At 36.2% G+C, this 25,544-nt stretch overlaps 1 long non-coding RNA gene across 2 annotated transcripts in view; it reads right to left on the bottom strand.

Moving 5' to 3' along the window:
• The window catches only part of LOC104913987, a 232,537-nt gene that overhangs the window by 13,147 nt on the left and 193,846 nt on the right, over positions 1–25,544 (bottom strand). For both annotated transcript variants that reach the window (XR_795754.3, XR_795756.3), the window contains one exon: positions 20,706–20,775. This is a non-coding gene — a long non-coding RNA (uncharacterized LOC104913987). The remainder of the gene's footprint in view (positions 1–20,705; positions 20,776–25,544) is intronic.

The raw sequence follows: 25,544 nt of genomic DNA, 5'->3' as shown, positions 1-25,544 counted from the left end.
AACATTAAAAAAAAAAAAAGGCCATAATAGGTTTCATGCATAGCCCTCCTTGATCAGCATACTTCTCCATTCCTGCCTACATATGGGTGCCAGAGTAAGAGTATGGACAAGACAAGCACAGATGATCTCAGTAAGAAAAGAAGATGTAGTGTCTGTGAGGAAAGGCAATCGCTTTGGATATTGCTAAGGAAGCTACCAGGTGGGAAAAATGAAATAGCACATAGCTGTAACAGCCTATTTTAAGGAGCTGATGGAAGATAGATGGAAGGTAGTACAGGTAATAAGATAACAGCATAATGCATTGTTGTTATTCTATACTCAGTAAAACTTTCCTGTTTCTCAACTCCTCTCTGTTTTCCATGGATATTATTACAGCGATTTCAAGTGTACTTTGCAATTGTTTCATAAAGGTCAAATTCCACATTATGTACGTAGTTCTCTCCAAAAGTGATGCCTCCTATTTATTTGGAAACTACAACAGCAACGAAAAGCACAATAACACTATTTGATAGAGCAAATTCTCAACTACAAAACACTATTTTTCAACATGCTCACCACCATTAGCAACGCATTTTTGCCAGCAACGAACAAGAGCCTGGATGCTGCTCTTGTAACAATTTGTCCCAGTGGAGGTGACCCTCTGTTGCTGTCACCACAGCTGAAATGCACCACCCATTGTCTCATTGTGCTCACATCCTCTGTTTGGTATCCAGAAATGTTCAGCAAGCATCAATGAATGTCAATGGGTGCATTTTTTTTCTATATAAAGAAATTCAGTGGTATACCTTTGCTCCATAGCACTTCCATGTCAGAAACTACTTTGTCAGACTACCCCTCTGCTGCCATTCTGTCACACAGCAACAAAATATAATGGAATATTGGTGGGAAGGTTCAACCTCTACTGCCACACCACCAACATCTGCCTCTGACATCACGGGCCAACATAATAAAATAGGAGGCATTACTTTCAGAGAACACTTCATACATTATCAGTAGCATCAGCCACAGTGTGAAATTTTTAACTTTAATTCTTTGCTGCAAGGAATCTGATATTATCTATGCATGAGCTACCTCATACAGTCAGCCCGTGAAGCTTGTGGAGGAGTGCAAGGAACCCCCAACCCCAGAACTCTGCAAAGAGAGAAAAGTAGAACAAATTTCCTAATGCTGAAATCAGGTACTTGAAATACATCTGGGGAGCCACTTCTCTAGGTGATTCCAATAAAACATAATTAAAAGTGATTGTGTCCTACATGGCATAAAATGCATAAATGACTATGGCTTTATAAAGCCATTATTCAGCAAATGTGAGATTCTGTTTTTTTGTTGTTGTTGTTTTTTTGATTCTGTTTTGTTTTGTTATTGCTTCTAGTTAGACAGAAACATACTTTTGCATGAGTATAGACACTCTAAGTATAATTATTTGAAAAATAAATGATGAACATTTCCTGTGGACCTCAGATGGAAAACTTCAATCCTTCCTGGGTTGCAAACAAGCTCTTATCTACTGAATTGAGAAAGTCCTCAGACCTTATAAAGTGGTTCAGTACAACACGGAAGTGACAGACTGATTTGCTAAATAAATCTACCTGCAAGAGAAGTGTCACATGACCTTTTTCCATACAAAAGGAGTACATCAAGCCTTGATTATATTCAAATTTTTCAAGATTTGAAGCAGTTCAGCCTGACAAGCAATGCCATTACAATGGCTTATTCTTTAAATTCAGCAAATGAGTCAACACGCTTTCATGTTATTCAGTGGGAATATTCAGTGTAAGAGGCAAACAATACCAGAGGACAGGTTTGTAACTTCTACCTATATCAATTCTTACAGGTTTCAGTTGTTTAAAATTGTCTTCTAAACTCTGATCCTACTTTAACTAGTGACTTCACAGAGGCAACTTTTAATTTTAAATACCATGAATTTACTCCTCACTAAATGGCCAGTAAGCTGCAGTAAAATACACCAAACATCTTCCCCAGATATGCAGGGAAAACTACTTTTTGAGCTCTCTCGAGTAACTGTAGATTATTCCTCCATTCCAGAGTAACAGTGGTATAAATAAAAACTAATAAAACAATAACCTGTTCATTATTAATCTCATGTCTTAACATTTACCAGCAAAATACATTTTTGGAAAAGGGAATTATTTTGCATCCCTTGAAAACCTTCATCCCTTTGGAGGAAAAGAAAACAAAACAAAAGGAAAAAGCATAAAAAAAGCAAGGAAAGACCATAAAATATGAAGGGGGTACTCTACATTCATCAGCTAGAGCCTCAGAATGATTATTTGTGTCCAGGATGGCATGTCCGGGAATGTTTACACACTGAGTTCCTGCAAGTTGTATTCTACCCCTAGAAGGAAAGAAATTAATTTTCTTATTTTCTACAATGAATACAGGATTTTTTATCGGATTTCTAAGAGTTTCACATATGATATTAATAGGATTGAAGTTAAAATCCACAGTACTTATGTACATTGCAGCTTATTTCGCAAAGGAACAAACCAGATTTCATAGAGCTGTCACATTTCTGTCACAGAGCACCTTTTCATTCCAAAATAAATCAGCTAAAGTGATCTCAAGCAAATTATTTTTCTGTGCAAACTTATTCATGTCCATCATATAGGTTAGACCCACTTCTCCATTTCAAGACTACAATCATTATTTACTCTAAGCATCAAAGAACTCCAATGCTATTTCCCTGCATCTACCACAGGAAAGAGCAGTACCTGAGATGACACCGAGAAAGGATTTATGGATAAGTACTGAATTTACTAAGAACTAGTGAAGGTTAATAGAAGGAAATCTTAACGTAAGATTAAAGAATCTCACTGTTACTCTGAAATAGTCCTGACATCAGGACAAATCAGTGTTGAAATAAGAATAAAGATTGTCAGAGGATGCATGGAAATAAAATCGTCATCCAAAATGTTATAAAAGATTTATCAACTTGACTGAAATCGGTAATATTTTAAGTGACTGTAATTAGTTAATTTTTAAGTAAGCATATGCACACCATATATGAAATTCAACAGTTTTTTCAAGAGTTTTTCATAGCTATATCAAACTGTTTTTTTTCAATTTAAGTCTGTACATAAGCAGTCTGCATTAAAATGAATTTCATCCAATCATGGCAGAAATGACTGCCACCGTGCCATTAGCAGCTCTGAAAGAAGTCTAGGCAGAAAAGCAGAGTGAGTGGTGTCAGTGCCAGCTTGGGAAACAAAACCAGTTTGCGCTTTACAAATGAAACAGGGAAGATCCCACACTGATCAGGAATTAACACAAAGTAAACTAATTGCTGGGATCCTCAATGTCACAAATAGAGACCTTATTTTACTTCATGCCTAGGTATACTAATGTTATCAGAACATGTTTAACTGTAGATAACTGAACTGTTATTAAGTATTCGTTCAACAGTACCTTGAGAGAAAGTTTTTGAAAAAAGAAAGGTCCATAAATACTGATTAATTATCACGGTAAACATTATAGAGAATCAGAAGTGACATATACAAAAAAAATTCTGAATGCCTTTATTTTGGATAAAAAATGTTAAAAAGTTAATTTTAAATTTTAGAAGAATAAGCTGTAACATTAGCAGGATTAAGAAAATACATGGAAAGTGCAATGCTGAAGAAGTGATCACAGTTAACAAAAACTCTTGCACTTGTATTTTAATAAAACAGTGAAGTACTGAGTAGTATATTCATAAAGCCTTAGGGCAGACAGGCTGCACTAGATATTTTTTCTACATAAACTTGATTCATGGAGATAACCAATATACAAACTGTAGCAGAAACATTTCCTTTGTTGCCTTGACTACTGAGGCTCTCACCAAAAGTAGCCTAAAGTGAGATATACCAGTCATAACTTTCACTTTTTTGTTATTACCTGCAAAATTTTGATAATGTCAGAAAATGTGTGAATGGTAAGGATCGATAGATAGGAAGGACCTCAGAGCATTGCAGCAGTTCAGTGGTGGAATAGAGTTTTGCCTGCATTGACAGGGCTTGAAAAGAGCTAGCAATAGCAACACCATGGTGAGAGTTCTGCTGCCTGTCTGTCCAGGGAACAGAGGCATCAAAATATCACAAAATGTATAAGAGAACAAGAAGGATTTGAGGATTAAGAGGACTATTTAATGACAATAGAACTACGAAATACTTTTAATTTTCAAAAGTACAGATGTTTGAAGAATAGCATAATGCACTTTTCTCCTAGAAATCTGTTTAAATTAGTTTCTTATATACAGATATGTTTATTGCATGTTTTCATTATTCTCCACTCATATTCAATTTGCAAGTACACTGCGTAGAGATCACTGCTGTGACTGTGCGACTGCTTATGGTAAGACTGTTATGTTTCCTGCACAAATATGCAGTTTACTTGCTTACACCATATGTAATTTACTATTGCCTTTACCTTTAAACTCTATGGAGACACAAGAAGCATGTGCCTGGCAGACGCAGAAGAGTCTGGCTAACTACAGGTGTGATTTTATAAACTTCAACTTTGCTAAGCAATAATTATAATATAAGCAAGGAACAAGGACTACCCACAGAAACTCCCCAGCTGTTTCAACAACAATGCGAACAGGGTAAATCCTGCCCCATGGAGAGAACAGCAGGACATAAGTACTTAACTAAGATCTTCACAGATACCTTCCTCCTCTGGATTTCTGGGCCAGGAGATGTACCTGTATGAGATACTTAGCCCTTTAATGGATGATCCTATTAGCACTTGAATTTCATTTTGGCTGTCTGCATCTAAATTGCCCTGCTGAATGAAAGCACAAATTTGAACCTTTCTTGTAGTGACTACAAGATATTTCATGAAGAAAATGCACATTTTTCACAAATTGAAAATTGGCATCTCCTGTCTTTCACTGAATCTTCTCTTACTGTTTTACTCTGGAAAAAGAAACAACAAATTTGGAAATAGATTTTCAGTCCTTTTTTTCACTCCTTTTGGTCATTCTTCACCACCACATAGGTCAGAAGAGATTTTGTACTACATTCTGTGATCTGAACTGTGTGCAGATTAATATTGCATAGATAAGACCTCCTTACAGTTCCTTCTTCTTTGTCTGTATCAGATTTGTTTTGTTTAGATAATTTTTAAGGGAAGGGAATGGAAAGGCTGCCATAACCTTAACAGAAATCATAGATTTTATCAAATTTTCTACAATGACTTGATCTTTTTCCCTGGTGTTTTTGTTTAGAACACAACATAGTTCATAAATAGCTCAAATTACTACTTTCAATGCTTGCTAGCTTTCCTACATCACTACTGAATTTCATTTGACATTGTGTCATCCATTGCTGTAGTTCTGCGGGTTTATTCTTCTGGAATCATAGAATGGTCTGGATTGAAAATGACCTTAAAGATCATCTAGTTTCAACTCCCCCACTGTGGGCAGGGTTGCCAACCACTATACCAGGCTGCCCAGAACCACATCCAGCCTGGCCTTGAATGCATGCATCCATGAATAGGGCATCCACAATCTCTCTGGACATATTGTGTATTGGACTTGAGCAACATAGTACATCATGCCATTTATAAATGTTGCCATCTCGCTGCCTAACTTTCTTTCCAACTCATTAATACATCTGCCAGGTAACAGCTCTCCAAGCATGTAACAATGGAGCACACCACTGTACTGATTTTGACATAGAGGAAGACGACTGTATATTTTTTACTTTAGATTTTGTCATCTAGCCATTTTTACCTCATGACAAGGATTTTCCTACCACCCAGTGACTACTTAGCTTCATTAACTGCTGCTCCTGTGGAGAAAGCATTTGAAGACCACAAAATTCTATTGGCTTTTTAATTCTTTTGCAAGAGCTTGTTAGAAAAAAAGAACAGAAAGAAAGAAAAAAGGAGGCTAGTAGAATATTGAGGAATTCATTTCATTTTCAGAAATAGATTTGGTAATTACAATATTTATATTAGTATTTTACCACCTATGTCTAAATATATCTTCTTTTAATTCCTATTTCTTTCGATATCCCAGAAAGATACTTCACAGAATTAATCTGAAACTGATTTCCAAAAACTAGTCACAGTATTAGCTGCTATTCTGTTCTTCAGTCCAAAAAATATAACATGACAACATCTAAATAAGAAATATTCACATTCTTTATCATATTGTTCCAACATTAATTACGCTTAATGAAAGAAATTAGCAATGCTGTTCCTCTCAGAATACAGAGAATAAAACCTTTTAATTACATTAATATTAACACACAAGAAAAGTAACTGAGTCCCTCCAAGGAGAATCAAAATCCACAGGCCTAGACAACTTTTGACTGCAACTCTTCTGAACTTATCTTTTCTATATTCATGGCTTGTAAATTTCCCAGCTGATCCCTTCCCACTTATGTGCTAAACTTTATTCCCACCATTGTGGGATTAATTTCACATCGGAAAAGTGCAATTTGAGAGTATCTCACTTTCTGCCACATACTTTCAAGAGTTGAGAGAACACTACTCTTTTGAAGAGTAATGAATTTATTTGAAAACTTTGAATTTATTATTTCTAACGTGCAGAACAAACAATTCACAGGTTGCAGAATGTGGGAGTAAAATGAATGTAAGCCAATTTTGAGCCCTTTTTATCTTGGACTGCTCTGCATCCCTTCACATAGTGTAGTCATCTCTTTGAGTCTGTCTAGGTCCTAGTGAGGATTGCCCATGAACTCCAGTAGTGCGGGGTACTCTGTGATGCTGCCACTGTGTTCCTTCAGCTGCACCCTGGCACACTCTTAGTGCCCACTCAGTCTGGAAAACAGCCTCATGGCCATTTCCTCACTGCCTGTGGCAAGGGAAGCTCTTCTCCAGACAGACTTACCGCTTTTTAGAGCCATATCTGGCAGCTGTTGTGTTTTTTGCCATAGAACAGGGGGCAGGTGAAGAGAAAGAATGGATGAGGTTACATGCTGTGGACATGTTCATCTCTACACCTTCCTTAATAAGAAGTCAATGCTGCAGATTACTTAAAGAAAAAAGTTTGAACTTTTCTGACACTGCTCTTTGCTCATATGCCATATTCCTGTCATCTTAAACAATGAGGATCAACAAAAGCAATTTTAGTGTTATTTGTACAGTCAGCTGTACTTTCAGGATCAATTGAGCCTCAGTACTTGAATTTCAATCTGTGCTGTTTATTTAAAACACCTTCATTACAGCAGGCTTGATATATGCATATATTATATAGCTTTTAATATTTATGACAATGAAATTGTATCTCTAAATGTATGTTATTATTAAATATATGATATGGATTAATTTCAAGAAGGGGCAAGCTGCATAATTACCATATTGCAAAATACAATATGAAAGCATCATACTGATAAAGAAAACATTCTAATGCGATAGATGGCCTTCCAACTCTGAGATGGTGCTTTAATTTAGAGCACAGAGGACAAATCTCTAACATAGTGTCCAGAAAGAACTTTCACATGCACCGTTTGAAATAGTGTCAGCCTTGTCAAATAAGAAGGCTCATCTCTTGAACTTGATGATGATCATGACATTTAGCAAAAGCATAGACAAACTGTTGAATCGTTCTGAGCTCCTGCTTTTTGCCGAATCACAAAAAGATGTCAGACACCTAGATACATTTTATCATCTGTTTAGAAATGTACATGGAAAGACATTAAATAGAGTTACTTAAAAGGGGAAAGACACAAGGACTTTTGCTTTCAGAATAATAAATTTGAATGCTTTCCTGAATATAACTTTACATTTAAAGGCGTCAGTGTAAGGAAGATTACAGAAGTTTGAAAGTATATGCCATTTTGTATTTTTTAACCTATTCTCTACTTCCTGGTGTATGCATTTGAAAGGCCTTATACATGAATGTATTTTGTTTAAAGGCGTGACAGACTTACTTAAGTGTCCGGTGAATTTTTCACAGTTCTGTGAATTGCAGTTCTGGAAGCTAAGTGCTACTTTTCTTCCACATTCTGTTTATAGTAATATTTTAAAGTGGATGCTATTGAATTGCTGTATATGAAGCTGGGCTATATTTAGATAATAGACTTTATCTGACAAATAATATGGTAAACAGAAAGACAATAGTCTAGATAGTTCACCAGCAAACATTATGAAAGAGATTTACAATTTGCTTTTAATATTATAATTATTCGCCTTTCCCTTGTGATTTTTTCTTGATTAACACTCCAATGCTGTTGTGTAGTTTCAAATGAACACTCATATTTACACTTATTGGATTACATTATTCAGAAGATGTTAAGAGATTTAAGGACTTTTGGGACTGCCCAGCCAAATATCATATCACTTCACTTTGTGTTACAAAGCTTTGTATAAAACCAAGCTTTGAGGATACCTTATAAGAAGATCAAGGCAATGAAATAATTGTTTTATGACCACAATAAGAGTCTGTTTTGGTCTTTAGATATTTAACTCATCATGTAAACTGCATTATAGCCCTAAAATTTATTTTGGCAATACATGTAGCAATATGTAATAACATTTGATAGCTCGTAGCATAAATATTTACATTTTCTGTTGTGTTTTTTGTTTGTTTGTTTGTTTTCTAATGGGATTGCAATGTAGCTTTCATGTATAGAAGAGCAGTGTCCACATTCTCCTCAAAAAAAGAATCTTGATAGAAATCTTCAAACTCTGTTTGGATGCTTGTGAATACAAAGAGATCAGTAACAAAAATAGCTAAGTGGAGGTCTTGGTATCTCCCAACAAAGATGCTGCTGTTTTAATACATTCCATAAACTTCAGATACTTTCATAGAGCTGAAAAATCTGAAGCAGATAAATTTTCATTAGAGTGATGGAAATTTATAATGACTTGATCAGGTTAGTGATATTTAGGGAATTAATGAGATATTCCGTTAATATGCATCATATGGAACTGCTATTGCACTCTGGAATGGGCTGATAGACCACAATTCTATGTCTGGAAGTGATCACCAGCCAGTAACTTCATTCTCTCATAAAGCACTTAGTCTTAAAAGGAAAGAAGTTCTGTAACCTCAACAACTCTTCAGTGCGTGGTTTGAATCAGAAATATTGCTACTTCTAGCACCACTGCACATACTGTTCTTATTCACACAAATGTTTAGCATTCTTGATTCTAACTAGGAATTTCCCTAAATTAAGTTCTGTGGTAACGGGCTGAGGATTAATTACAGCTCATATAAGAGCTGGAGTTATCTTTGTCTTTTTGAATCAAGCTTTGGAGTGTTTTATATTTCTCATTTATATAAATAAATAGAGCAGAAGCAAAGGGAGGCATCCACATGAGCTAAATTGGCCCCTAAGATGACACCATGCAGTAATAATATGGCTGTACTATAATCATTAAATGTTTGTTGTTTTAAACAAGACTGAATTAATCAACATCATTAGATACATCATCTAAATGTGTCAATGTTAAGAAGAGTTTTGGTTATCTGAGTGCCCTCACTGGTTTTAAGTTTATCATTAGCTTTGAAATTTGTGGGTTCCTAATACTTGAGAATGTGGGATAATTTTGGGATAGCTTCAATACATTTGGTATCCATGCTACCCTCAATTACTACTCTTCAGACTTACTACCCCTCTAATTTAGACTTACAGTGGGATTTTTGTTTATAAAAAAAGAATTTGAATATGCAATAGAAAAACTTATTCCCATGAGCTATCTGTTTATTAACAAATATGACATTTTGCCTATCTATCTAAACATTTAAATTTAACTCCCATGGTTAAATACAGAAAAGCTATTAGTTGCCAAAATGTATCAAAATGGATGAAGTAAAACAATGTGAAGTTGCAACATCCTCATGTCCCTTCCCTACATCTTTCAAATTCCCATCGTTTCTTCCACTTTCCTGAATTCCTCTTCTTACATGCCCAGAGATCCTTCCCTGAGGACAAATGCAATCACTACACTCCCATTCCTTATATTTTCTAACTGCATACCTCTTTAATTTTCTTCCTCCTCTTACATCTTCTAACATATAATAATATATTCTCAGTACACCTTTACTCCCATACCTATACACCGTATCCATCTTGCTACTTTCCTTGATGATGAATTCAGGAGCAAAATGTTTGCACTTGGAAAAGGTAATGAAAAATTACCATTAATTACTGATTATCGCCTTCTGGTTTGGACCATATATTTCTAAAATTTATAAATGCCCATTGATAAAGATAAAAAATAGAAATCTTACTTATAAAAAATAAACAATACATTACAAAACCAAATAATTTTCATGTCTCTGCTTTGAATAAAACATACAGTTTGAAAGTAACTAGGAGACTTTGGTAGACAGCTCTGTAATACAAGTTCTATGTTTGGTAAATTCCTTTTACTAATGAATAAAATCATAGAAAATTTCCAAAAGTGATGTTAGTCATTGCCAACTGAAGGCTGTCAAAATTTATTTTTTAGACTCCTTTCAAACTCTGTTTAACAATATTCCATAAATGAGATTTAATTTGCTTTGAACAGATATCGAAAATAAGATTCTGGAAAAAAAAAATCTCAAAAAAAAAAAAAGGGAAAACGTTGTCAATCCATTATTTAAAAAGTGAAGTTTATCTATTTCATTTATTTATTTTCTTTCTTTCTTCCTCAACCTCACTGAATCATTGTTGAAACACCTGAGTTCATGTTCTGTAAAAAAAAATCCTCAGAAAACTGCTTTTAGAGATTTGCATTAAATCTCTGATGAAGCATCTGAGCACAAGTCCAAATAAATAAAGGCCCAATCAATAGAAATGGAAATCAGCCTTGCAAATCAAGTTGTCTAATAAGGATTGCCATTAAATTAGAGTCAAATCAAATTACACAGTAACAAACAGCCACCTTTCTTTTATGAGAACCTCTATCTGCCTGAGGAGTCACACAGCCATCCTCCATGTCCCACCCTTACATGGGCTCCCAGAGCAGGGGCTCAGGACAAGCCGAGGAGCCATGCAGCACTGCACAGACGCCTTGAATCACATCCCTGAGCCACTTTGGTATATCCAGTAGCTCACACAGCTAATAAATAATGCATTCATCAGACAGACCACATGTTTACTTCCAAAGCCAAAAACCCCACCTGTCTGGGAGCCACGCTCCACTCCTTTCTTACCAGCATCAGGCTGCTCGCACTTTACAGAAACACTTTAGGAGCTCCTTACAGAAGGGCAAAGAGAAGGGAAGGAGCTGCCTACACCTTCATGGGTGCATCAGGTGTTCAGATTGCTTTCTGTTCACATTGTTGGCCTCAATCTGAACACAGCATGACACTTTAAATTGCTTTAACTTTGCTTATTTTACAAAACACTAATTTTTCCAATCAGACATGGTCTCTAATTATGTTGCTCATATCATCTTGTTTCAGGGAAGAAATTAGGGCACTGTTTTCTCACAAATGAGGCTAAGAATGTATGGGGACTGCATGTTTTGACAAGAGCCTTATAAGCATGACATAGATGCAGCACCAAGAAGTTTACGTATTTAACAATCTGCAGTGGGGCTGCTCATTAAGAAGCCTATGGTCAAAAAGCTGTTAAGATGCCTCTGGATCAGAGATTTCTATTTTAATTGTTACCCACATGCTGTAAATCAACAAACTGCAGGCTCCTAAATGCCCAAGTCATTTTGGGAAAACAGTAGCAACATGTCAAAATGTTACACCAAGTATGAGATCAGTTCCTGCACTTACCACTAAAATTTACATTAGGGACCATTGCTATACTTTTACTTCAAAATCGAAATAATAAAAGAGATACCCATACATTCTTCTTGTAGCAGAAGCTGAAAAATTCAGCAGGGCAATATACTTCTTACAATATAATAATGCTTCTCCAAGAACCCTTTATCACCACAAGAATCATGTACTTAACAAGTAACATCCTGAGTAAATGCTATCTAAAGACAAAAATAAATTTTTAACAAAATCTCACTGTGGCTGTACTGAGACTGCCAGCTGTGTTATTTCAGATGGACTCAGGTATGCAGTTTGGTCTTCAGGTTTATGTGGGCAATAATCAATATATACCAATTACTACTGAGAGTTTTCAGACTGCCTTTCTATAAATACAGTTAAGAGACATAAAGGCAATATGTGAATTTAGGTGGTCTGAGCTTAGTTCTTTACTGTACACAACCTGGAAAAGGATATTTGGCAGTAGGGCTGAAGAGACTGGAAAGAGAAATGGTCAGATATGTACCACTGGATAAATCTAGCCTGAACAGGGGTCAAAATTATTACTATTTGCTCAAAAGAGCAGAACATGTTACTGAGTGTAGAGCTGAACATCTGCATTGGTTCACTGGTTCCCTGTATTCAAGTTCACAAAGATGTCCTCTCACACAGCTACATCTTCAGCAGCAGTCCCCAAACACAAGGATTTGGAGAAACGGCTGCTGCTTAAACCAGCTTTGCCTCTCTGAATGTGACCTTGGTACAAAATCGTCAAAACTACCTTTGGTGTTCTTTTGCACAAGAAGTAAACAGGGGCACTTTTGAGCAATTTGGTCATAATTCAGTTCAGCATAGCATAAATTATTCTTTAATGAAAACTCTACATACCAGACATCCTCCTCCACATAAAACTCTCAAGTAACACAGGTGAAAGTGAGAGTTCAAAATACTTGCAGAATAAATTCCTTTCAACTGTGTACATTCCGTCTATTTGGGCTTTCTAAAGAGGTGGTAAGGTTGGAAATGGAAACACCTTTAAAAAATGGAAGACTCATGGGCCAAGCTGTGATTTAGAATAGTCATCATGGATCATCAACCCTAGACACATAAATAGCAGAGGCATACTCAAGTTGTAAGTCTTTCCTTTGTGCCCTGGTCACAGGCTACCATGGACTCTGATTCCAAACCCAGACTGAACTCACACAGAGCTTGAGCAAAGCCAAACCCATGGTCTTATGCTAAACCTATGAAAGTAGTATTACTAAATATTTTTTTGTCTTTACAAAGTTGTAGGGGCATTAAAGGAGAAGACTCCTGGAGGGTTTGGTTTGAATAAGATTTACTGTCTACTAACCTTATAATCATGACACTCTTCTCTTGGGTTTCCAGTATACCTTCAATGCCCTACATTCTTTTTCATTGCCATCATGGTGGCAGGAAGTGAAGAATGAAAAAAGAACGAGCGGAAGAATGTGTATAGATCAAAAGTATATGAAGGCAGAACAAGAACAATGAAGGGAGCTGCATTTCCCAAATAAATCATGGATAAAAGCAGATAAATAACTCTTAACCATGCAGATAAAGTTTTACTTGAAGGGACTCAAAACACTCAGACAATGGCAATAAATGTAGCATGTTAACTGCATACCAAAAAAAAAGAAAAACATACCCATCCTTCACTCAACCACATAAGTACGCAGTACACAAAGGCTGTTCAGAGTATTAAAAGAAAGATTAGTCTGCTATGCTGCATCTGTTTCTTTTTGATGATGCTTTTGGTGCAATGGTTGGAGTGTATCAATACCAGTTTTATGCAAGACAGTCAACCATATCGGTCAGACAGCCTTAAATTACTGCAATGTTTAGGGGCAAGCTTTCTATGTTTAAAAGGAGGTGCAACAAAGGTAGAAGTGAGCACTGGAATCCATGGCTACTTTTTCTGTAAAGTAAGATATCAATCACATTTGCAAGAAAAGAATTAAGAGACTGGATACAGTAAAGTCCAAACAAAGTTCTAAACATGTTCATGTTTACCCATGTTACAGAACAAAAGAGTATGTTATGATAGAAAAGAGAGGAATCATCTTTGAGGTTTTATTCAGGTTTAATAACTGTTCCTAGAATGATTTCATCAGTGAAAGCCTTGCTCTTACTACTTCCAGAATTAGGAGGAGAGAAGAGGTGGAGGGAGCAAAATAGAGTTAAAATTTGCCTGAAATTTCCATATAAGTATATAATTTGCAATAAAATACAGCTGAAATATCCAGAAGCCTTGTACAGAATTACTTTACCAAAAGATCACTCAGATGTAAACATTTTTATTATGTGAGAAAAGACAAAGCTGAAATAATTTAATTCTTCTGTGCTATGTAACGCAAAAGCATTAGCTTTTCATTCTTGTATTTAACTATGCTATAAAAGTGATATTCACATTGCAATGGGGCCTGCCAGATGTATTTAATTTTAGTTTTATTAAAAATACCAGAAGCTGCTCTTAATAGATAAATGAATGTCATATGAAACCACATCCAAAAAATTAAAAAAATTTCAAGTGCACTTCAACTCCAACTATATCAGTTAAACCACCTATCACAGGTCTCTTGTTAAAGAGTTTCAATGAACTTCAATGAAGTTTTAGAGGTTACTGAGGACTGCTGGTCATTTTTAGAGGACAGATTTGCAGTGAAAACATTTTCTCAGTTTGCTTTTAAATATTTTACCACATTATTTTCCTAAAAATATACAAAGAACTCCAACCTATCTGAAGATGAAGAAGTTAGACGAAGCACAAGACCAAATACAGAAAGTGCATCAGATATGGGGGGGGGAAACAAAAAAAAAACATAATGACTTCTAGTTTTCACCCCATAAATATATTGGATTTTTTAATATTAGATTAAAATACACCATATCAACTATATTGACTCATATCACTTATATGTGTTTGGCTCTTTTGCACCATTTCAACAATGCTGAATTTCTAAAAACTTGATTTACCTTCTCTGATCAACTGGATTAATGGCAGCTTTATTATCCTGAAGAGCTCAAAAAAAGCTGGATCCAAAACACCCAAGCTTTGTAAATGCATCCAATCCACAGTTATTAAGTCAGAAATATCTCTTTAATTATGTTTTCTTTGGAAAATGCCTTTGGATATAGGCACTCTGGGCTGCAGACAGAAATCCAGATTCTCCCCATCTCTATGGAGTGACTTAGTTCTTAAGACAAACAGGATTTGGCATTAAAGTGGGTTTTTACCAGGCTGCAAGTTTCTGTGTTCGGAACCAGGGTTAAGGCCTTGGATCACACTTAATCTTTACCACGGAAATTGTGGCCACAAAAGGCTGTTGGGTTGGCCAGTGCATCTGCAGTAATTAAGGCAGTCGATCTGTAGGACCAAATGTGTGCAGTGCTGAACACCTGTGTCTCCCAAAGAAACTAATGGGAGTTGTGCTTGGATCTCAGGATTTGTCCTCAGATTTCCTAGTGGGTATTTTTTCTACATGTGAAGACGACAATGTTATGGCTTACTTACAGGAGCAAACACTGCTAGAAACGCCCTAGATTTGGAGCATGTTCGTGTTTACCCATGTTACAAAGCACACTTATTTGCCGCAGAAGCAACATAGCAATACAATGCTGAATGCTACAAAACTGACTAGTGTTCAAACAGTGCATTAAAAGTTAAAAATGCCAGACTTTGTCTAAAACAGACAATATGTTTTATGGCTTTAAAATAAAATCACAGAAGACCTAACTCCATCCAGCTGTTCTTAATAGACTTTTTTTACCCTTTGTTTTTCATTCTCCACCTTAATCCACTTCAGAATTACCTCACAGTCCATTCATTTTTGCTCGTAACTTGATAACTCTTACAAAAACAATCTATTGCACATTACAGAGTAAAAAAAAAAAAAAAAAACTAAAATTAAAAAACAGAGAAGGAAATTTTTAAAATGTATATTGTTTAAAGCTAGTGTTGCTGCTATGAAAATTTGCATAGCAACCTGTAACTGTGCCTGATAGAATTACAAATTTCTCGTGCATTTGAAAGACAGATGAAACAGTCCCACATTTTCTGCATCAGTCACTTCTATTTGGTTCAGCTCAGAATAAAAAATCTCTCATATTTTGCTACTAATTGAAGAATTAATATAAAAAGATTGAACACCTGTTGCTCTGTTGGAGGAAAACAGCGATTACAATTACAGTGGACTTACACTATACAAGAATTTTTTAAAATAGAAGGGGAAGAAAACATGCTGGTGACCAGGGTCTTTTTGAATCTACAGAGGGTATTACAGCTTTTATTCAGGTTGTGAGTGACCCCTGTTAAGCATCCTTGGTTCATGAAGGTCTACTTACTACATCCCTGTTTAGTCGCTGCCCCATTAAGCATTTTCTATTAGCTTGGAGTAGCTCTGATTCACTCAACATCCTCTCTCTTTCACTTACACAATAAGACAGGCTTAAAATCCACTGTGCATCCCTCTAACTGTCACACAGATCCTCTTTATCAATTTCCTATTACAAACATTAATCACTGAAAATAACTGCTATTAAAAAGAGACTAAATCCATTTTCATCTCCTCCTTTTATTTGTTATCTAGGAGAGCGGTTTGGCAAGCCTTACAGTGGAGTAGAAAAAGTCAAACATAGAAACCTGTAAGTAACTGATTTTTTTTAACAGAACTGAAAAGAGAACAATAAGCACAATACGAGCAAGCATTGAATCCACTTAAAACAAGAATCCTTAACTTTTCTTGCTGCAGGAAAAAAATGAATGCTGACAATATCAAACATTTTGTTCTGGTTACATGCAATAAAAGTAAAGCAACAAATGCCGTGCTACCAAAAATCCTGTAGAAAGAACTATTTGCTGTTAAGTTGGGAACTGTAGGATCATAGCCCGCAGTGCTGTGTGGGACAGTCATGTTTCACTCTCTCCTTGGCCCACAGGGATCTGATGTACCTACATCCCTCATCAACAGCAGTCCCACAGCCACATCACCACGGAGGCATGGCTCAACTCTTCTGTTTTTTATCAGCAGGTCTTAAATCATTAATAGGCAAAATTATTGCTATTATCATTACTAATAAAAAAGATTCTCTCTTTTTATAGAGGACAGAATCAGTTTTTCACAGAGTGAGTACCACTGGCTGGTACAGGTGCTCTTTTTGTGGTGCTAATGCCTTCTATCACATTGATGGGATTGAACTCATCTTTAAGGCCTCACATGAAGAATCATGGTTGATAAAACAGCATCATCCTTGTCCCTTTCATTTCATACCTGCTTCTAGGAATGCCAGGACTGTGAAAAGACTCACTATCCTTTCTTTGATAAATACTTGCTTATGAGATGTATACATCTAGTGTTTGTTTGGTTTTTTTTTTCCTTCTTTTTTCCCCAAGATAAAGAAGACTGAAAAAAACACGAAACAGGAACGTACAACTGTACGACTTAAAACATAAACAACAGCAGAACTCCGTAAGCACACTTTCATCTTCAGTTCTGACTGGGATAAAATATCTGTTTTGCTAGTGCATTCTGGTCCCATGTCTTTAAAAATGGTGTACCACAACTGGGTAGCACAGGGACATTGTGCTGCCTTGAAGAGGTACCCAGCACTTCAGAATAGCTCACATAGGGCACATGACTTCTCAAAGTCCTGCCAGCTAACAAAGATGTGTTAGAATTTCAGTAGGGGCCAGAAATAACAGCAGCATCATGAGTCAGGACTCAGATAGGCTGATAAGCTGTGTCAGGACACGGATGGTGAGACTTCAAGATGAGATCAGGCTGAGAGGCATATGAATCAGGAAGCAGTGAAAACATAGGCGGTGTGGCAGTGTCTTTGGAACACTGAGTTGTGTGTGTACAAAGAAAGCAAATCACAAACGCAAAGAAGATGAAGACCAACTTGTGATACTGCCCCTTGCTATCCAATCAGCAATATTTTTGGAAAGTGTTATAAGGACATAAATATTTGTACTTTTCCCTTTAAAAATAATGTGCATCTGAACATAAAAAAAATTGAATGAACTTTGCAAGATAGCCTATTTCTATGGAGAAAGGATAAAGCATTAAATACTTGATATTATTTATGAATTTATAAATCAAAATACAATTTTAAGGTTTTCTGTTATTGAAATTTAAATGATCATCTTTCCTAAGTGTCTACAGTAAATAATCACAGTCCATTAAGACAACATGTTAGAATTGTTCATAACAGGATGCAAATGAAATAATCAAGTAATCAGGACTATTTCAACATCAATAAAGCCTCAGAGTGATTATTTTGTACAGCCATGACACAATACCTTTTTGCATACTTTCCCTGATCAGATTAAAGTGATGATGAATTCCTCGATGGCTCAAGTGTGCTCCAAGGAAAGCTAGAAGGTTGTACAGTTAACTCCCAGGGTGTAACTCTAAACCATACAACCTACTACCTCAACCCGGATGCACACAGCTTCCGACGGTGACCATAAAGTCTTCTTCACTTCTTCAGCCTTTCTTTGAAATGTGACAGCAGCCACAGGCCTATATATTTCCCATGGGGGTAGGCTTTCAGCTGTTGAAATAGTCTGCAGTTATTCCCCATTTTTTCAGATGACAAGGTATACTCTTAGACAGATTTTTCAACTGGGTAGAGATTATTTTCTATAATGCCTATATGCATATAAATATATAATGTATGTATAATGTATGTTTCTATGTATGTATTTATACGTACTTATTCGATAGGAATGATGCAACTACATTTTTTGAAAGAAACAACCATTTGGTCTTATTTTACAATAAAATTCAAATCTGAATGTAAATATCTTTTTTTCTAGCGTAATCCCTTGTAATGTTGTATTTATTAAAAATGGCAAATGGTACACCCTACTCTTCCTCACTGAAAATGTTACAATTCCCTCACATCTCTCTTTAAATTTTAATAAGATATTAAGCCAAAGGTACTTGAAGCTACAGATGACAGAACAAGTCACTTAAATTTGAAGAAGAGGCAATAGACAAGAGAAGCATTCCAAAATCAATATATAGTTTTGTTTGAAATGCTCACTTGGGTCTGTTGTCAAATTCCACTGAAGTGCATGCTACATAAACTTTTTGCCAGATCACCATACTGACACAGACCCATAGAAGCGAGCTTGTGCAGTGCGTTTCAACACAAGATCGGATCTACGGGTTTATGCCAATTGGCATCACTGATTAGCATTTTCCTTTTAAAGTTAGACACAGAAGACTTTAAACAAACAAACATAGAAAGCAACTGTAAGGACAAGTATTTGAGAGTAAAAATACTGCAATCATAAAGAAGGCTACTTAAAACTGCATAAATGGTGGATGCACCATTGTTTTGACTTTGGCTGGAATTAATATCCTATTGAGCACACTTCGTGTTACCCATGAACTCTCAAATCCCAACAACTGGAATTGAATCATACTACAGCACACAGCCTGCAAGACCAGAATCCAAAATTGCATGTGGCATAATAGTGAACAATAAAGATTTGTATTCTGTGCCTGAGCCCACATTTTGTTCTGCAACTTAAAATAAACATCACCCCACTAAATCTGAAATGCAATGAGGCACACTGGATTGCAGCTCTCATACAATGTTAAAAAGACTGCTTAGCTATTTCTTCATTCTACAGAGTATCTAAGTACTGATTGACTATAACTTGTTGATTAAACAATGCCTATTAATCAAAGCAAAGAAGTTAATGTGTATATTTTATTCACTAATCCTCCCATCAATGCTATTCTCTAATAAAAAGATTGCAATCGAAGTAGAAAAGCAATCTTGCAAAACTTCAGGGTTAACTCCTACAACAAATGCTTTCTTCTTGTGACCAGTAAGCAGTGAAATATAAATTATCAGTCCCTAAATGTAGGATGTCCTACTGAAAAAGATCAGTAACGATCAGTAATGTAAAAAGGTGAGACACAGACGTGGTATTATAACTTGTATATTTTAAAGGAAAACATTTATAAGCACTGCATCATAAAGCATAATATCTGACACAGCAGGCATAAGAAGCTGGTATAAATTTAAAAACAGGTACTGTAGAACAGTCCCTTCTGATTTTAGCAGCTTACTGAAATCTGTATCTGAATAAGTTTTTAATGCCTGACTTCCACTGTTTTCCACTGAAGGCCTAATTCTGTCATCATTTGTCGGGCAAAACTCCTTTTAAGAGAATGAGCGCTGCCAATAACAAAGTTTTTGAATCAGGCCATTGCTTCACTTTCTTGCAAACTGTAACATCTATTTCGGTTCAGTAACGACAGCTGAACATTACTAAGTGGCCCTTTTATTTTTTAATTTAGTTGATTTAAATGCTACATTTTCCAGTATACTCTTCTGCATTTTAAAAATAGTGTCAACTCCTTTTTATTCTAGAGCAGTATGTTTTAAACCTGCTTTCACATCATACACAATGCTTCAGCATTCAAAAGGAAAGACATTTTTGTAATTATTTTCTGCTGATGCTTGAGAGAATAAGTAAGGCAAACCTCAAAGTACAATATTTCTCCTAGTATCAGAAATAAGTATGTAGATTGCATATTTAATTTACTGAATGATTGTAGTAAGTGCTATAAAATGGCTTCTCTATTTTTCTTTTTTCTTATTTGTAAATAGAAGAGGCATTCCACATTTCACAAGGACTTGATCTAGTATACTCATTTACTAGTAAATGTATTTGTTCAATAAATGTACTAGTAATATAAATATAGCAGTACATGTATTTGTGAAACATATTTACTAGGCATAACAAGAAAATAACTTGTATTTTGATTTTTCAATTTATTCTAAAGCTTCGTGGAAACAATAACTATAAGGGCTACCCAAACTGCAATAATCCCAACAGAAAGTAATCACAGCAAAGGTTTTATACGTATCTATAAAATGATATTTGTAGGAAGGAAAGGAAGGAAATTCTATTAAAGCTAATCTGCTTCATGTTATTGTCATGAACTTTAATTTATAACAGGAAAATTATTTAAGATCACTGTATTACCTTCGCTGCATTCTGTTCTGGTACAATTAACTTCTTCAGTTTCCTTTTTCTTTTGAATTTTTTTCTTTCACTAAAATGAATGAGAGAGAAAGATTTTGAAGTAGCTGTTCTATAGAAAGTGTTTCCAGAACAACAGGAAACCTACAAAAAATTAGAAATTATGCCTTTAATATATAAAACTGTCACACTGCTTACGCCCCTCTCAGGGCCATGGGAAGACATGCTGTCAACACACACACTTTGACAAACGGATGATTTCATTTAGCATTTCCTAATACTCTTACACCTCACAAATATTTTATTTTTAAGAGGAATACCAGAAGTGAAGAATGCTTCACAAAAACGAAGAGTTTTTATCAAATGATGAATACAACAAGATAATTTGGTACGGAACTGCACACAAAGGCTATGGCTTAAATCAAGAAATGTTGCAAAACTTAAGGGAATAAATACTATCAATATCACGAACCATAGAAATTTTTAAAAGTTCTTTTCAGCAAATGAAAACACAGGCTTCTCAACAGATACAGACAGTAATGACATAGAATTATTCCAAAAAACACGACTTGGGAAGGAAGTATCATCATAAATCTAAGGAACGCTTTCTTGTACAAAATGGGTGAATGGAGGTATATGTGTCATATACATAAGATCTCCATCCATAGTTTCCCAGAATTCATTGCAGAACAACAAAAATATAAGGTAGCAAAATTAGCATCAGATCTTTGGACTTACTATCTAAGCACTTGTGCATAAAAAGCGAAGTATTAAAAAGCAATTCTATTTTGTGAAGCCGCAATATATTTACAGCCTTTTCATTAGACAAGCATCTATCACGAACATTTTGATAAATACATCAGAGTTTCTGATGAAAAAGACATTGCAAATTTCAAAGTAATTTCTAGCTGAAGATTTCTGTATTTTAAATATAAATTTAAAAGACCAGGAAAATAAATAAATAAAGAATCCCAAACAGATAAAAGACTGATTTGACTGAGCATTTTAAAATACGTCAGTCAAACTGAATTTTGCTACAGACTGCTCTAACTGCCAAGTAATATGTTACAAAAGACAGACAAATGTTGTATCAAACAGGGTCTACTGCTAAAGCGTCATATGCTCCAAACTTGCTTCAACTTCACATGCAGTTATCACAAACACTCTGAATGGATATCTTAAATACTGTTTTCAGCTATTCCTGGACAAATGCTGCTTTACCGAACATCTTAAAATAGTCACAGTTACTAGCTGCAAGCCAGGCTTACTTCATGAACGTCCCAATAATGTGCCTTTTATTCCAGGGCTTATTACAGTGATTTCTTTGTAGTGGATTTATATACAAAATTGTAAGGAACTCATATACAAATTAACTCAAACATAAATTTAATATACTTGATACAAGAGCGATCCTTTCATACCGGTTAGCAAAATTTTTTCTTCCTCTCTTTAGAAACCGAAAGCATGAGTCACACTTTAAAAAAAGAATTTACTTTCCTTAGCAACCAGATCGAAATACCCACAACTTTCATAGCAAGAACCAAAGCTTATACTGAATAATGTAACATTTCAATCTTTGCTTAACTCCAGTGCTTAGCTAAGATAAAATGTGCCTAAGCGCTTATTTCCACAGATCCTCGATTTTTGTTTACTTTCTATTTTTAGCAGCATTAGCTTAAACACAGCCCCAAAAAGTTAGTTTTAAAAAAGTGTGAATGTCTATGTTAAAATTAATACACAAGGACTCAGTTTCAAAACAACGTTTAAAATGGAACAAAAAAAAAGGAAAAAAAGGAAAAGAAGTTATACCTGATATGAAAGGTACGTTTTCACCCAGTGGCAAATTTTGCTATATTAGCAATAGCAAAACAAACAAACAAAAAAATTGCCTTCTTTCTCTTTTGTTTTTACTGAAAGAATAAATCTCCTGGGCTCATTTTGCTACACTGCTTTAAGAAGCTCTAACACATCCTGATGTCTCTGCAGTGAAACATGCCAGGTTTTTTTTGGAAGCAGGAGAGCCACTTTTTTTTCTGCACTCTTGTATGTAGGACAAACTCAGATTTGTTTCTTCTTCTGAGGGCTCCTGTTATTTCTCGGAAGAAGACCAGGATGCCTGTCTTCTCTCTCGCTCTTCTCGGAATTCCAGGCACAAAGCACTGCGCAAAAGCTGCACCAATCCTTGCCGCCACCGCCTGCACAGTGCGAGAGGTGGGGAGAGACCAGAAAATTCACCTCGCCCCTGTGCCGGTTTTATAAATGGGGATTGCACAAATCTGCCGAAGCAAAGGGGTGAAAAGGCAGGGTGCCAGTTTGCTACACTATGCTGCAATGAGCTCATGTTCAATGCTGTCGCCCCATTTGCCCAGTTCAAACGCCTGTTCATTAAACACGGGGAGAAAAAAAAAAAGAAAAGAAAAAAAAAAACAAATCACTTTTATCCTTCAGACACTCAGGAGGGCTGTTCTGAACTACAGATCAGCAATAAAAAAATACAACACGTAGTTTAAAAATGCAGTTATGAAGTCTAAATATTCTGCTTATATTTTCTTTTTTCTTTCTTTCTTTCTTTTTTCTATTTGGAGATAAGAAGCAGAATTTATCAGGCGTGAAAGGGACAGCCTCCTGGTGGTGTGCCAAAAAAGCCAGAATAAAGGCAAAGTTGTGCTTCAAAGCTCAATCGCTTGCTGAGTCTGGCTAAAGTCAAGTATTAAGATCCACCATTTTCTGAGCCATGTAAGAAATGAGGAAAAAAGTCAGAACGAGTGCAGCTTTCCAAGTCTCCGTTGGCACCATCACAAAATCTCAGCCGTAAGGTCACATGATGCTCTGCCAAATGTGGAGTGCATTCCCATAAACCATTCTGCTGATACTGCGAAGGCAGCTATTGTCTAGTTTAGACCCAAAGTTCAGCCCACTCTTCATTGAATTAGCTGAAAAACGCATCACCTTTGGGGGTTGGGAGCCATGGAAACGTCTACCTGGCAGGCTGCCCACTTTTGCTGCCCATCAACCAGAGATGGGATTGTGCTGCCTAATGTAATGATGACTAGGAATGTGAAGAGTCGTCCAAAGTGAATCTGATTCTCGCAAAGCCTGCTTCATTTGCACAGCAAACTCTGGCTTCTTGTCGTTAAAAAGGGGAAGGGAAAAAAAAAAAAAAAAGGCTTTACACTAAATGTAGCAATTAAAGGTCTAGTAAACATGCCTAGTCTGCAACTTTCCTTCATAACATGCTGAAATGGTTCCCAAACTAAAGGACTTGGTGCAATGCAAGCTTTCTGATTTAAAGCAGCTCATGCTTTTCCTGAGTTAATGTGGCGTCCCCAGGACGTTTTTTTTCTGCTTAAGGAAAAGAAAAAACACATAAGAGAGCTCTCATTTCTTCTCTTCTTTTTTACCTCCCTTTATTACCTCCTGATTTTATCTAGCACAAATTATACATGTGTGCAGCAACACCCACTAGTAACAATGGGGATGCAATATTGCTGCAATCCTTCTGAAAGCAGTCTCCTGAGAAAGCTGGTCATGTCTCCAGCAGCACAGACCCTTTCATCTGAGCCCTCTTGTAGTCATCCGTGAGTAGGACAGCTGCTCCACAAGTTTGCAAACCAGCACGTCCAGACCAATCAGCACCCTCCCATCTTCAAAATGCATCTAATCCCGTTTTCTTGAAAAGATGCAATCAGACAAGAATTTTAGAAGATAGAAGTTATTTAAAATAAATTAAGACTACTACTAATTCTTAGTAACAGATTTGAAATTTCAATTTTGCCATCTATTGTTCCAGTGTAAAATGTCACACAAAATGTTAATTCCAAATGAAAATACCATGCAAAATATTGAGCAATAAATACGCACGCTGCCAGCACGTAAAAAGTTACGTAGGAGAATTTATCTTGGGGCTGTGCTGTGAACAGATGAAAAAAGGTCCACTTGGTGCTTCTATATCACAAAGTTTCATAGCTACCGCAAAAGAGATGTTAAAAATGAGATACTCTCCATGGTTCCCACACTAATAAACATGGAGCCATGGGAGAAGCTGCTCTGCATTAGCATCCGCAGACAGTCGCACAAGCGCTGCTGTGAGGAGGAGATTGCATGCTAAAGAGTTTATGGCCAGAAATTAAGGAATGGCAAACAAAATGGAAGACAACAGGCTGGAAACTGCAGCAGGAGGGCAGAAAAAACCATTCCAGGGATACCACAGGCAGTAGTCACCTAGCTCTGCTTCCTTTCTGCTTTTCAGTGCTTCTTTCTGATTTCATTGTGTTTACCTGGAGCAAATCAAAGGACCAACATATGAGACAGGGTGCCTTGAAGTGGAGGAGGATGGCTCTTGCAGGCTCTTACAGTTCCACACAGATTGCCCACACCTCTGTCTGGGTGGCTTTTTGCAGAAATCAGGCATGGCAGGGAGGAAGAGGGCATGCAGTGCAGTCTCTGGATGGAGAAGGGCAAGATGGACTGGGTGGAAGTGTTAGGGAACAAAGGGAGGGAAGCAGCCTACTTCTCCTGCCAGACCAGTGCTCCTGAGAAGGCTTGCTCTATCTGATGGTTTTCTTACTGATTTATTTGAGTCAACAAACCAAACAAGATTTTTCTTCTTCTAGCAGGGCATGGGGGAATCAAGCTCATCTTGCTCCATCTCACATTTTATTATTATTCATAAAATTGTTTAGACCAAAATACTTAATTGTCTTTTAACAGGCCTCAGAAGTTGCACTCAGAAATGTGTAACCTCCAAACCTGCTTGGCACCTTAAACTAAGGTGACAGGAAGGGTTCCTTTAGAACTGACTAGAAATCTCCAACTGAACTACAATGAATACATATTCTATTC

Source organism: Meleagris gallopavo, chromosome 1, assembly GCF_000146605.3.
Source record: "Meleagris gallopavo isolate NT-WF06-2002-E0010 breed Aviagen turkey brand Nicholas breeding stock chromosome 1, Turkey_5.1, whole genome shotgun sequence".
Lineage (NCBI taxonomy): Eukaryota > Metazoa > Chordata > Aves > Galliformes > Phasianidae > Meleagris > Meleagris gallopavo.
Note: the sequence above shows the minus strand (reverse complement) of the source record. Positions and strands in the feature narration are given on the sequence as shown.